This window comes from Ambystoma mexicanum, chromosome 1q (genome assembly GCF_040938575.1).
Source record: "Ambystoma mexicanum isolate Mex_15411 chromosome 1q, UKY_AmexF1_1, whole genome shotgun sequence".
NCBI lineage: Eukaryota > Metazoa > Chordata > Amphibia > Caudata > Ambystomatidae > Ambystoma > Ambystoma mexicanum.
The window spans coordinates 244,780,714-244,794,549 of NC_090922.1; the positions used below are offsets into that span (position 1 = coordinate 244,780,714).

The window sequence follows — 13,836 nt, forward strand, 5'->3', positions numbered from 1 at the left end:
CGAGGAAAAGGGTTTGACCCTGAGGGAGAGGGTTCTGGGTGAGAAGTCGGTTTCCCTTGGTGGTAAGCCTCTGTCAAAGTGTCCTGAAAGGGTGTGACATGCATTACTCACCGTAATAGCATTTCTGATGGTTGTATCTGCTTAGATTCACATGCTGTGCATATAGTTCAACATCTAGTGGAAACTACACAGTATTGCATCTTTCTTTTGAAGATCAAAAGGGACTTCGACATGCGCGTGACTGCAACACTATCCCTAACATGATGCGTAATCTACCCCTCACCTGTCGAGGTCCCACTGATTGTTTTTTTCTGCCATGAGGGAGCCTTATAGAGTGCAGAAGAGAGAAGGTGTAACAATCCTATGTTCCTTCTACTCCACGAGGGGAGGAAGGGTGGGCGCATGTGAATCTAAGCAGATACAATCATCAGAAATGCTATTACGGTTAGTAATGCATGTCTTCTGATGCTTGTGAATCTGTGCATAGACCATCGAGCAGTACCCATAGACGGTGGTGGGATGTGTGAAGGAACAGTAGCATAGCGATGTCTTAGCACCGCTTGTCCCAACTGAGAATCAGAACTAGAGTGTGTATCCAGGCAGTGGTGTTGTGTAAAGGTGTATACAGAACTCCAGGTTGCTGCTTTGCAAATTGAATGTAGAGGAACATTTGCTATGGTAGCCCCTTTGCCCCGAGTAGAGTGTGCTCTAGGTATGAAGGGTAGATCTCCCTTGACAAGAAAGAAACACAGTGTTACGCAGTTTACGATCCACTTAGAAATAGCTGATTTAGAGACAGGGTCCCCTTCTCTATCAGCTAGCGTTGAGACAAAGAACTAGTTTGTTTCTCTTAGTGGCTTTGTCTTTTCTAGATAGTAGATAACCGCTCTCCTTACATTCAGTGTGTGGAGGCTTATTTCTGCCACGTTAGTGGGGTTCTGGAAAAAGGTGGGTAGTTCAATGGACTGGTTTACATGGAACTTTGAGATAATTTTGCCAGCAAAGCGAGGGTGTGTGTGCAAAACCACCTTTTCTTTGTGAATCTTGATGGATGGGTCCTGAGCTGAAAGGGCCTGCAGATCATTAACTCTCCTTATAGAGTTGATCGCCAACAGAAAGGCAGTCTTGTAGGTGAGTGCTTTAAGGCTAGCCTTGTGCATGGGCTCAAATGGAGGTCCTATTAGTGTGGCAACATCATCATTCAGGTCCCACCCAGCAGCTGGCTTGGCAATAGGGGGATGAAGTCTATTTTAAAGGCTTTAATTACAGGAATTTTCCACCATGAAACCTTGCTCTAGGACATGGTGTACGCTGAAAACGCAGCTAAGTGGACTTTAAGAGAATTAAAAACCAGACCTGATTCTAACAGCTGGGTTACGTAAAGGACGATATCTTTAGGTGAGCAATCAATCAGACGCATTGACATTACACCAGACAAAGCGCTTCCATTTGCTGGAGTAGCAATGTCTGGTGGTAGGTGTCCGTGCCTCTGCGAGTATGTCCATGCATCTCTGAGGGAGCTGAAGGTGCCGGAACTATGATCTCAGGAGCCACGCTGCTAAGTTGAGAGGTTGAGGGCATGGGTGTAGTGTCTCTCCCTGATCTTGAGACAGCATGTTTTACGGGCACGGCGGCTTCCTGGGAGCGGAGGCTGGCATTGCCATGAAATGGGAGAACCAAGGTTGGAGGGCCCACATAGGGGCCAGCGGGATTATCGTGACTGGTTCTTCGTGCTTCTTCTGCACTATTCTGTTGAGCAAGTGAACAGGGGGGAAATCTCAGACAAATCTCCCGAACCATGTTATCCAAAGACCGTTCCCCTTGGAGCGGTTCTGTGGGTACTTGGAGGCGTAATCTGGGCATTCTCCAGAGTGGTAAGTAAGTTGATCTCTGGGAAGCCCCATTCTGTGAAGACGCTGAGTAAAATGTCCTCATCTAGCCCGTACGTCTGCCAGAAGATTGCGTTCCCCTGGAACATGTTGTGCAAGAAGGAACATGTGTTTGAGTGCCCACTTCCAAATGTTCTGGGACAGTTTAGACAGCCCTAGAGACTGAGTGCCCCCGTTTGTTTAAGTAGTACATGGTTGTAGTACTATCTGTGAGGACTAGAACTGTTTTCCCCTGGAGGTGTTTGGAAGGCCTTTCGGGCCTTGAAGACGGCTAGTAGTTCCAAAAGGTTGATGTGATTGGATGCTATTGCTGGAGACCAGACGCTGTCAGATGCGTCTGGGGTGAGAGTGGCTTCTACTGCAGGGGTGGTGAAGGTTTTCCCCTGCAGAAGGTTTTCCCTTGACCACCACGGCAGAGACTGAATGAGGGCTGCCGAGACAACCAGTAGATCGTCCCACTGGCATGACACCATTAGCTCAGGAGCCACTCTTGCATGGGGCACATGCGCAGGCGAGTGTGAGGAACTAGGTAGACGCAAAAAGCCATCATCCACATCAGTCGCATGGCTCTGCGCATGGTCACTTGGTGACTGGCTACATAGTGAGGGATCACATCGACTGCTTTGTGGGTTTCCTGCCGCCAACGACATCTACATCTGCTTGGTGACTGTTCAACTGCTCGATGACTGTAGACTGTAGACCACGTGGCCTCGGCCCTCCGGCCAGGCCCTTAGAGTAGAAAGTGGGGCCCTGGGTTGTATTCCTCTCTGAGAATGTATTTCCTTCACCTCTCTTTCTCTTCTTGGTCTGGCTGCCGCTACCCTCTGCTATGGAGAGAACTCCCTTTGAATTTTGCCTGTCGTATAACGGCAAGTTTCCTTGCAAGGACACCCATCGCTGAAGCAATCTGTGTCTTCCTCGTTAGCATGACAAGTGCTCATGTAAGGCCTGTAAGCTCTTTCGACCGAAAACGTTGAAAAACAGGCAGACTAAACGTTGAGCGGCCTATGCTATGCATGTTGAGGTCTTTCCCTAGTTGGCGACATCGCCTCAGGCGACGAAGAATCTGTTAGCAGCCATGTCTCCGATATGGAAGCCATCGACCTCTCAGCGCAGCCTGTGTGCTCCCAGATGCATGTCCCCAGCCCGATAGACAGGGCACTGGCACTGTTAAGGGGAAAACGCACCCCGGCGACAAGGGCAGCCACGTACCACACACAACCCCTAAGGCCTCTTCAACTGAGTCGAAGAAGTGCTCAATGCCTGCAGGACCGTCAAAAGTTACAGCCGGAACCTGTTGAACCTTGCGGTTGGACACCCTCCATGCAACCGCATTTGCAGCATGCTACTGGGCATCCTTCTGGAACGTGCGTTCCTTCTTAAAAAATCCTCTGTCGCGGACCCGCCATCCAAGGGCGCACAAGCGCTGATTGACCCGGGCGTCGCTGCCGCCGCCAAAACTTTGCGAAAGCCTTTTGGAGACCATTTCGGCAGCCACATAGTACAAGGGCACCCTCACTTGTCAAGAGGACTATTCTGAAGCACCCAGCCCCTCTCTAAGGCCTTATTAGGAAAGTCTCCCACTTTTGAGGAACCCTTTCCTCCTCCTGATCATTCAGCTTCTCTATGACCCAGGGAAAGGTTTGAGCAATACATGCACCAAATGTCCCAGTTCATTTGCTTTTCAGACCGGTATATTATACCCAGGAGACCTAGGGAAGTCAACTTTTGCCCCATCCCCTCCAAATTGCAGAGACTCCCCACCTCTGCACTGGGACACCAAGAAGACATCTTGCAGGTCCCAGATGATTCAAACCAGGAGGAGTCGTATGAAGAGGTTAACCCTTTTGATAAGGACCCAGCTGATCAGGACCCAGATTGGGACCAGGCAGAGGATCAGGGTCCTTGGCTTACACCGACTCATACTGTCGACCCAGGTGCCATCTGTCTGGACCCCACAAAGCAGTCGATGTGACTAGACGACCCTAGGCCATGGAAATAAACTTCAGCAATATAAACTCTTACGAGCTCCGTATAAGCAACCATCTAGGTTCGTGGAAAAAAAACAATCTGGTGGGACCTCGACGCTTGAGGGATTTTGGGTACACTACACGTCACATTAGGGGGAGTGTGACAGTCACGCCCATGACGACATCCCTTTCGATCTTCGAAAGAAAGATGCAATACTCCGCGATTTCCACTAGATGTTATACTATATGCACAGCATGTGATTCTAAGCAGATTCACAAGCATCAGAAATTATGTTTTTCTTCATATTTATCTTTTTCAGGCGTTGAAACACTTTCAGATTTCGACGTTTTACCCTTAAGAAGTGTTTCATGGACATGTTTTTATATCAAGTGCTGCATTTTCGATGGGCCTGAAGTGTGAGTGGAAGAATTTGTTTTTGATGCAAGTTCTGGTGGCGAAAGAAGGGCCTTTATAGGAGCAGTGTCAACAACGGGCCTACTCGGCACCTGTTTGGGAGTTCTGTCTTGAAGTGTTCCAGAGCGTGAGTACCCAGAGGACGTTTTGATTTGTCTTTCTGTCCTGACACTGCATGGCCATATTTTACCGACAGTGTAGTTGGTGTATGGCTTGGGGTTATGTGTTTATGGGTATGTGTGATTTTCTCACTGGGTGTCCTCTCCATTACAAGGCTGCCGGCCTGCTTATTGGAGTCGGGGACTAGCACATAGGGATCCATGGAACCCTGATCGTCCTTGGCGTCACTGTGTGCGCCGTATCTGCCTTTGCTTACCATATCTGAAGATGGCTGCCAGAGGAGGGGCTTAGGGAGAGGACCGTCATTGGATGTGTGCAGTATGATTCAGAGGGCAGCGATTGGTTTAGGGGAGAAATACAGTTTATAAGTGAAAGGGAAACAGTATTTCTTTTACAGAGGATTCCCAGCCTGACGACAGGGAATTTTCATGAGCATGTGAATCCATGCTGGAGAACAGGGAAGTTCCTGGTACTTGGTTTTCCAATCCTGTTAAAGGTTTTTTCAAGTGCACGAAATGTAATGTAGGCATCAATGCATTGCCCTCAAAGACATATGTACATCCTGTATTGGCAGTACTCGACTATACAACATCTCATTACACGTAACACCACTTATGTTCTTTATGTTTAAAGTTGCTGCATTGCGGGAAATGGTATGAAATGGAGTAGCAATACATGCAAACTAAAGGTTTGTATACTCCAACATTTAAGAACCATTAAGAATGTGGATCATGCATATCCAATGGGCAAACATTTCTACGAATGTCAAAACCGCACAGCTGAAGATTTTTTTTTTTTTTTTGGGAGTAGCACATGTACCGTGACACCCACGAAGAGGAGACAGGAAACTAAAACTCAGGCAGTTGGAGACAAAGATGATATTTAGATTTCAACACCAAATACCCTAAGGGGCACAACGCGGACAAGGAACTGTACACGTTCCTAGGAGTACAGACTTTTACTAGATTGACTATGGGACACCTTCTGTCTGCATTGCATCTTGCTGACTGGCTTTCTTTTATTTTTGTTATGTTGGCGAAATATATATATATATATATAAATGTACATGGTACAATTCTTTACTCAGTTGGGGCTTTACACCCCGATAATGCTGAGCTGGCTTGCTGCAACCGCATATTATCGACCATCATGCACTTAGCACTTTAATACAAAAGGCTGCTTTGCACTTTTCATTTAGCACTTTCATTCCTATTGCTGCTTTGCACCATTTCTGTTCATTTGAATGTTTTGATTATGATGCATGCTACATTATAGGCATAGAACGTCAACAAATACCAGTGCTTTTGTTAAGTTATGTCAAAGTGTTTTATACTGCGCACTGTCACCACCTGCATGTTCTTGGTGCACTGGCAGATCTGTAAAGCAAGAGGATAAAGTGGGGTGCAAGTTAGTGGGACTGAGTGGGAGAAAGGAGCAAGAGAGCTGTGATCTGCTGTTGGCAGCTTCAGTTTGGTTCACACTGTTCGATGAGCTTAGGTGTGATTTTCGGTATGCGTCTTGTGCAAGGCTGTGTGTGGTTTGTTTCGTTGTTGCGGTGAAGTGGGTGCGGTTTGTAGTGCTGTAGAGGTATGTTTGTGTTTAATTAAGAGTGTGAAAGGTGTATGCAGAAGAATTAGGTTTGCAGTAGGGTTGTTTAGTGGCAGTCCTCTTTCTTACCCCCTCCGTTTCGACTCCATGCTGCAGATATTACTTCCCCTGTTATACATTGCGGTATGCAACAATTATCACTCCTATATTGTGGGCTGAGATGTGGGTTGTCAACAGTGCTATTCAGTGGCGGTACACTATCCACCCACAGTTTTCATACCAGTTGCTGCCCACATCCCTTGCCCCCTACAAAATCCCCCCAGTTTGCAGCTGCCATAACCCCTAAAAGGGGTTCCCCTGGTGCTCCCTAAGCCTCGTGGTCCATCTGTTCGGAGTTTGGGAGGCCCCTCTTTCCCCTTTTTTCTAAGGCCCTCTATCTGTGATCCAATTAAGTTGGTCTTATCTTTCATCCCCGTTTTCGTTTTGGAAACCGGTACACCTACATCAGAAGTCAGAGTATAATACATGCTGCCTGGGTCATTGTGCAAGACTTAATTTAAATGACGTTGCACCACCTTTGTTGAATGTGCACTTTGCTTACATCATGAAATATTATGTAGTTCTGCATATGTATTTAATATTGCATCTGCGGTTGTAAGCCATGTGGTATTGAGCAGTCAAAGATGTCTGACAGGTTGCTATCACTGTAGGAGCTGGCTGACTGCTATTGCGAAACTGATGAGACTATCAACCTATGAATACAGTTTCTGCTCAGCTACCAGCCATGTGATCAAGCATCAGGTGGTGTGAAACGCTTAGCAGATTTTTATTCTGCCTCCCAGAGGTTGGGACATTAATAAAGGTTTGTGTACTGAATCACCGGATTGCGCCCTAATTTTGTGAGGTCACTGGAGTATATTGCTGATGCTTGTATCTGCTTAGATTCCCATGCTATGCATAGGCCGACATCTAGTGGTAGTCGCGGCGTATTACATGATTTGTTTTAGAAATTCGAAAAGGGATGTCGACTGGCGTTTTTGTAATACTATCCCTTCTGTGACATCTACTGTACCCAAGGTCTTTCACACGTTGAGGTCCCTCAGGTGGTTTTGTTTCTGACATGAGGTTGCATGAATTGTAGCGCGAGTACAGAGATAAGAAAGCCGAAACTTAGAGGCATCCATGCACACTAGATCCCAGGGTTGACAGATCAGATGAGAAAATAGAGAAACCTATCCTGAAGACCCTATTGAGTGATTTTCGACTAGAGGACCTATGGAGGATGCACCACCCACAGGATAGGCAATATTCTCACTAGTCTGCCCCACAAAACCTGCACACGCGGTTAGGTTACATATTTGCTGCACCAGAGATGACGGGGGAACTAGTGCAGTCGGAATACAAAGCAAGAGTCCTCTCAGACCACTCGCCACTGATTATAGCATGGCAGTACTCACCGCCCAGAGCACGGATCCCGACATAGAGGCTTAGAGCCGAAGCTTTGAAAGATATGGTGTTCAAGGAGGACCCGAGGAAGGAAATAGAGGAATACTTTGAAAATAACACCGGGAGCGTAGAATCGGCTGGCACATTATCGGAGGCATTTAAGGTGGTAGTGAGGGGGGTGGCAATATCTAAATCCAAAGGCCTACAAGGTGGAATAACGCACAAGTTACACGAAGCAGAGAAGAAATTAGAAATGATAATGCGCAAGGGTGGGCATTCCCCAGAGGAGGCTGGAACCATACAACAGTTAGAACAGGATTGCAGGGAGTACTGAGAGAGATTATGCAACCTGAACTATAAAAAATACATTGAAAGGCAGCACGCGGAGGGAGATAAGCCGGGCAGGTTGTTAGTCTGGTTGTATAAGAGTGAGACACCCAGACAAACAATTAGAGCGGTGAGGGGGAGGGGGTGGACAAATCTGAGATACCCAGGAAGGAGTGAACAAAGGCTTTTTAGAGTTCTACCAGCAGTTATATATGGATGTTGACGAGGGAGAAGAGACTGATGTGATGGAAACATTGCAGGACATCGGTTTTCGCAAACTGGAGGCAGAGGAGAGGGAGAACTTAGAGGCCCCAATTACGTTCCAGGAATTAGAAGCAGTGATCAAGCTCTTTCCTACTAGTAAAGCTCCAGGGCAGATGAACTCCCCAGCAAGTTCTACAAAACGTATAAGGCGGAGTTGCTCCCCCCACTACTAGCAATGTTGAATGAGGTGTTAGACAGGGGGACGCTGCCAGAGTCTCTGAGGGCAGCAATTATCATCCCGCTCCTTAAGCCTAATAAACCATCCAAGGACTGTGGTCATATAGACCACTATCCATGCTTAATCAAGACTCCAAGATACTTACAGCAGTGCTGGCAAATAGGCGGAGACCGGTTATCAACAAGCTCATACATCCTGATCAGACCGGGTATGTTCCGCATAGAAGCATATCTGACAATCTCAGAAGGCTCCATCATGTTATAGAACAAACAGAAAGGGACCCCCAGGAGGTCGCAATAGTTTCGTTAGGTGCAGTGAAGGCCTTCAACTCTGTCAAATGGCCTTGGCTGATGGCGGCCTTGAAGGAATATGGGGTTGGGCTCACGTACTTGAGGTGGGACCAATTTCTGTACAGTAAACCACTGGCTTGAGTCAGGACAGGAGCAACCATCTCAGATCGATGGCAACTCAATATGGGTACTAGACAGGGATGCCCGTTGTCCCCAATGTTTTTCATCTTAGCACTGGAATCCAAAGCGATATATTTGAGGCAACAATATGGGGATGTAGGGATCAGTAAGAAAGGAGGTTAACATCTGATATCAATGTATGCTGATGATATGCTGTTGTATTTGAGATATCCTAAGAGAACCTACAATATATTGTGGAAGAACAAACAATGCAATCAAACATACAAAAATTGGATCAAAAGCATCAAAGCCTCAACTGCTCAAAATGACAGTAAATCAATGATTCAAGCAATGAGGGCATCCAACTCTATCTAACTCCAACGTATGTATTGGTCTATTATAAATAGTCTACAAACTTCCCAACAACAGTTGCAGACCAATCCAATTGATTCTTTTGATTGGTCTGAATATTTTGGTTCCTTATATAAGAAATCATTAGTGGACTGGGTACCACAGCATGACAGAGAGGTTGTGTGGTCCTTGGACATTTCAGTCTTTAATATTCAAAGATTAATTAAGAAATCGAAATCCACCTCCACACCAGGTCCCAACCACCTGTCGTTTGTCAATTTAAAGAGTCACGCTATCATGTGGTCCAAACTTCTACACTTACTTTTCTGTGATATATGCAATAAAAACGAAAACAAGACACCTCATTCATGGGAAGTGTCCCATGTACTGTCGCTCTTTAAGAAAGGGAATCGACTCTGCCCCGAAAAATTATCGACTCATAATTTACTAAATGTTGAATCTAATATCTTTGCTGCCATTGTTCTGAAAAAACTAACATCATGGATGGATGATAACTCCATACCAGATTGTAGACAGATAGGATTCCGCAGGCTAACAGGGACTGATGCGGGTGGTCTCCTTGTATCACAACTACTGAGTCTAGTCAAACTCAAATTACTGGAACAAATGAACATTGCTTCGATGGGCTTGACCACAGCGTTTGACCTAGTAGACAGACCAACCCTATGGAAAACATCATCATTAGGGATAGACAGTGGGCTGCTAGATGTAATCATCTACTTGTACTCCGAAACAGTAACAAGGGTGAGGCTGAACAATAAAGGGCTACTGTCTAATGTAATACCAACTTCTAATGGTTTGAAGCAAGGGTGTAGGTTGGCGGCCACCCTCTTTAACTTGTATGTATCACAAGCAGGAAAGACATTAAATATGAGAGGTCCCACTGGGCCTAAAATAGGTGGGATCACTATTAGATGGGTTGCTTATGCAGACAACTCTTTTGTTTGACTGTACAAAAATATGTCTACAGAGACTGATTACGGCTTTTGGTAATTTCATAGAGGAAATGAAACTAAAAAACAATCCTAGTAAAACCATTATTTTTCAAACTGGTGTTAAAAGTGTGACCCCATCCTTCACTTCCCGGGGTTGCAGTGGCGTGAAAATAAAGAGTCAAGCAGTGTTAAGATTCCTAGGATATGTATTCTCTGGTTCTAGTTTTTATGTATTGTTGAAAAACAACCTCTTGCTGAAAGCCAAAGAATCTTTGAATCAAATCAAGGCAATAGAAAGAAAATTTGGGAAATTCACATTAAACCCATGCATTCAATTCTACCGGTTAAAAGTCATTCCAAGAAATCACTAGTGCCTTTTTTGAGGCAACTGGAAGCCATGATTTGGCACAAAATTGTATTCTTTATTCCAAAGTGTATCCCATTAGAAATTATTCGATACAAACTTGGTCTCCAATCTATCACCTGTATCATGCATACTAAAAAACTCTGCCAGTTAAGAAAATGTATGGTGGCTGAGAGGGATTCACTGTACTACTATATAAAAGAATATTTGAAGGAAAATCTTATGCATGCCTTGAAAACGACCTGTGAGAAAAAACTGTTAAACCTGGGTCTGCCACTTTGTTCAGTAATCCAGGGAAGGTCAAGGAGATCATAAAAGCTTTTGATTGGCTTGAAAATAACACAATCGTGTTAAATACTAAGCTATATCGACAAGTAATTTTGTTTTGGAAATGGACCCCGAAACCTGATAATTACCTGGTCAAATACCCCTCACAGTCTTTTAGGAATTTAACCATGTGCTTTAGATTTAATGTTCTGAATACAAATGAGATCCTGGCAACTTGTGGGATGAGTGCCACGGGGAACAACCAGTGTAGGTTTTCCAAGCAAATTGGTGTGATGGAATCTTTGATGCATTTGCTCTTGGTTTGTTGAAACCTACGGCAACATAGAATAGATTGGCGTTAGGGAGAATTCTCTGTAAAGGCTAATTTCCCAAACCTAGTTAGTCCCCCAGCAGCTTTGCTGGATTTTTGGGGTTTAATTTTTTTCACCTGCTAAGAGTGAGACTCTTTTTCTCCCACTCTTAGACATGATTTGAGGTGTTCCTTTGACTTTGTATGTGTTTGATGGGCTATGGGGTCCTTTACCCCATAGGGCTTCATGTGTTTTTGATATGTGGGTTACACAGTACCCTCCGTGCAGTAACACAGGGGTGTCATAGCGACCCCCAAAACATAGACTCCATACCCTGGGACTGACTACTGTCTCCCAGGGCATGTAAAGTCACCATTGGCTTTACTAGTCTTAAATTGTGAACAGAACCAGTACAAACCATCATATTGTGGACATACTGGTCGGGGCAATTCGATTGCCCCGGGGTCTGTTGTTCGAGGGGGCACTGTCCAGTCCCCCCCCGACCGAGTTTTGGCTGGTGGCAGTGGATACTACTTTTTATATTCGACCTCGAATATATTCCTATGGGATTTTCCCATTGTTCGAGGCTACCACTTTTTAAAATAGCCTCGAACATACCGCCGGTTCATTAAATTAATATAAATTCACCGGTTGGCATTTGTGTTCGCTTCTGTGACTCCAACCCAAGTCGAGCCCTTTGTTCCACTTTTTGGCAGGCTTCTCCACAGGAGCCTCCAAATGTGGTGCCACTCTGTCTGGGTACCACAGGCGGTGTAGGAGGGGGTTTAGGCACCCTGGACTGAGTTGCCTCGTCAACTCAAGTCACACTCTTGTGTGATTGGCCCAAGTGGTGAGCCGCCCGGCTCACCACTTAGCATGTTTGAGTGACAGCTAGGCTGAATGAATGGGGGTTTTCTGCATAAAAGCAGGGCTTTGGGGACTGGAACTTCAGAAGTCGCCACAGGACCTAAAGAATCTGAGGAGGGAGAAGCCGAGCCGACCTGCAACAACGACACCACCGGTGGAGCCCTGCTGAACCGTCTCACCACTTTTCCCGACGACAGAGGAGATCTCCAGTCCGGAGAGTCTTCTTCCTTTGACTGGTGGGGATAACCAGTTTGCCTGTCTTTTCGCCTTCCTGGACCATCTCGTGGCCGCCTTGCCCGTGCCAAGCACCCCAGCAACCGGAATACCACGGTTTACCACTACCGCGAAGAAAAGGGTAGTACCTTGTAACCGGGAAACGACGCGGCTGATTTCTTCCCTGGCAGTGCAACAACCTTCAGCTTTCCTCCACGTCGAGACCTCCTCTTCCTCTGACGAAACACTGACTTGCACCCGCTGCCAGGAACAACTGCCCCCGCTGGAGCGTTCTTCCCATTTTCAGGTACTGTGTCCCGCCTGTCTTCCCTTGCAGCAGATTGTTCGGGGTGACAGTAAATCCTCGACTTTCTAACCTGGGTTAGCCTGGGGCCTGTTAACTAACCTTTCCTGACTTGATCTCAATCTTTTATGAACTATCTACAAAGGCTTTTTGGGCATAACCCCACTGTGTGATCCTGGACACAATTTGCTTGCTCTCTCTAAGAGTGGGCCTGGCATTTGAACTTCCTTGCTCTCCAGTAGACTTTGCCTAACCTGCCTCACTCTGGTTCTTTGAAAAGTATTGGGATTTGTGTGCTTTCATAACTTTGCCTTTTCCCTCCCCTTTTCTATAACTTATTAGAGTGCCATCTTATGTTAAGCGCTCACCTCTGTCTGAAAATAAGGGGTGTTTCTCATTAAGACTTGTCTAATAAGTAATCAGGGTTGTATATATATAATAGTGACTGTGTGTTGAAATTACTTACCTCTTTGTGTGCTAGTGTAATTTACAAGTGTGTCTTTAAATAAATAATTATATACTTTTACACCAAAGCTCTGGTCAATTCGACAATTGGTCGAATTTTTTTTTTATTTTTATATATATTTTTCAGGTTTTCGTTTAGGAAAAAAAAGGTTTTTTTTAGCAAGAAAAGGGGGTTGGGGGATCCCCCCACCCCCAAAAAGAAAAAGAAAGTGAAAATACAAAAAAAAAAATTCGACCATTTGTCTTTCGACCAAATTGCGTCGACCATTTGTCCTGTCGACCTTTTTTTTCGACCAAATGACCTGTAACCCTACTGTATCTCTGTACCTATTGTGTATACTCTATGTACTGCCTCACTCATCTTGAGAGAAGTCCGACTGCTCAGCCACAGCTACCAGGTAAATCTGGGTGGTACAGACTGCTACCAATTGAATTTACTGCCAACCACCTGTAGTCCTAAATCTTTTGCAGTGGTCCCTAAGGGAACTGCACAGGTTTCTGCCTAACAATTGGTTTTCGAAATTTGTAAGGGACATCTCAAATGTTGATACAGACAAACTTTGGTGCAAAATGTTGCATGGAAACTCTGTAGCCCTGAAAATGAGGGTGAACTCATTTTTACAAAACATCTGTCTCTTAGTAAGAACGAAGTAGTGAGTGATATATCTTACAGAATAACAACATTGGATGGATAAAGAGGAGATTATTCTTCGAGCTAAAAGCATCTTCGAAGGTTACACCTAAACATTGGCAATGTACAACAAAGCAGAATTAACACATTTTAGAATGTCTTGATATTTTGCTGCCCCAAAGCAGAGTTGAAGATGCATCGGCAAAGGCTAATTGAAACAAAATGTAGTTGGAACTTTAATTGGATTTGTGACTTAAAACCATTTTATACTTATTTATTGTTATGAATTTTGTAGATGTAATTTTGTAAAGGTTTGAATAAACCAAAACAATATATATATATATATATATATATATATATATATATATATATATATATATATAAATACATATATATATATTCTGGAAGTAATGGGACGATAAGCAGTGCTGTCTGGCATAACAGTGATCCCAAGAAATCATGAATATTTCCCCTGGGTAGATACAAGGGGATACCACGGGAGGTTCTGCCGGTATTACAAATACATTGAGAACCGAGACC

General features: G+C 44.9%; 1 protein-coding gene across 5 annotated transcripts in view; it reads right to left on the minus strand.

Annotated features, from left to right (window-relative positions):
- Nucleotides 1-13,836, minus strand: part of PPP6R1 (protein phosphatase 6 regulatory subunit 1) — a 1,952,116-nt gene that overhangs the window by 471,251 nt on the left and 1,467,029 nt on the right. The gene's annotated exons all lie outside the window — the stretch shown is intronic.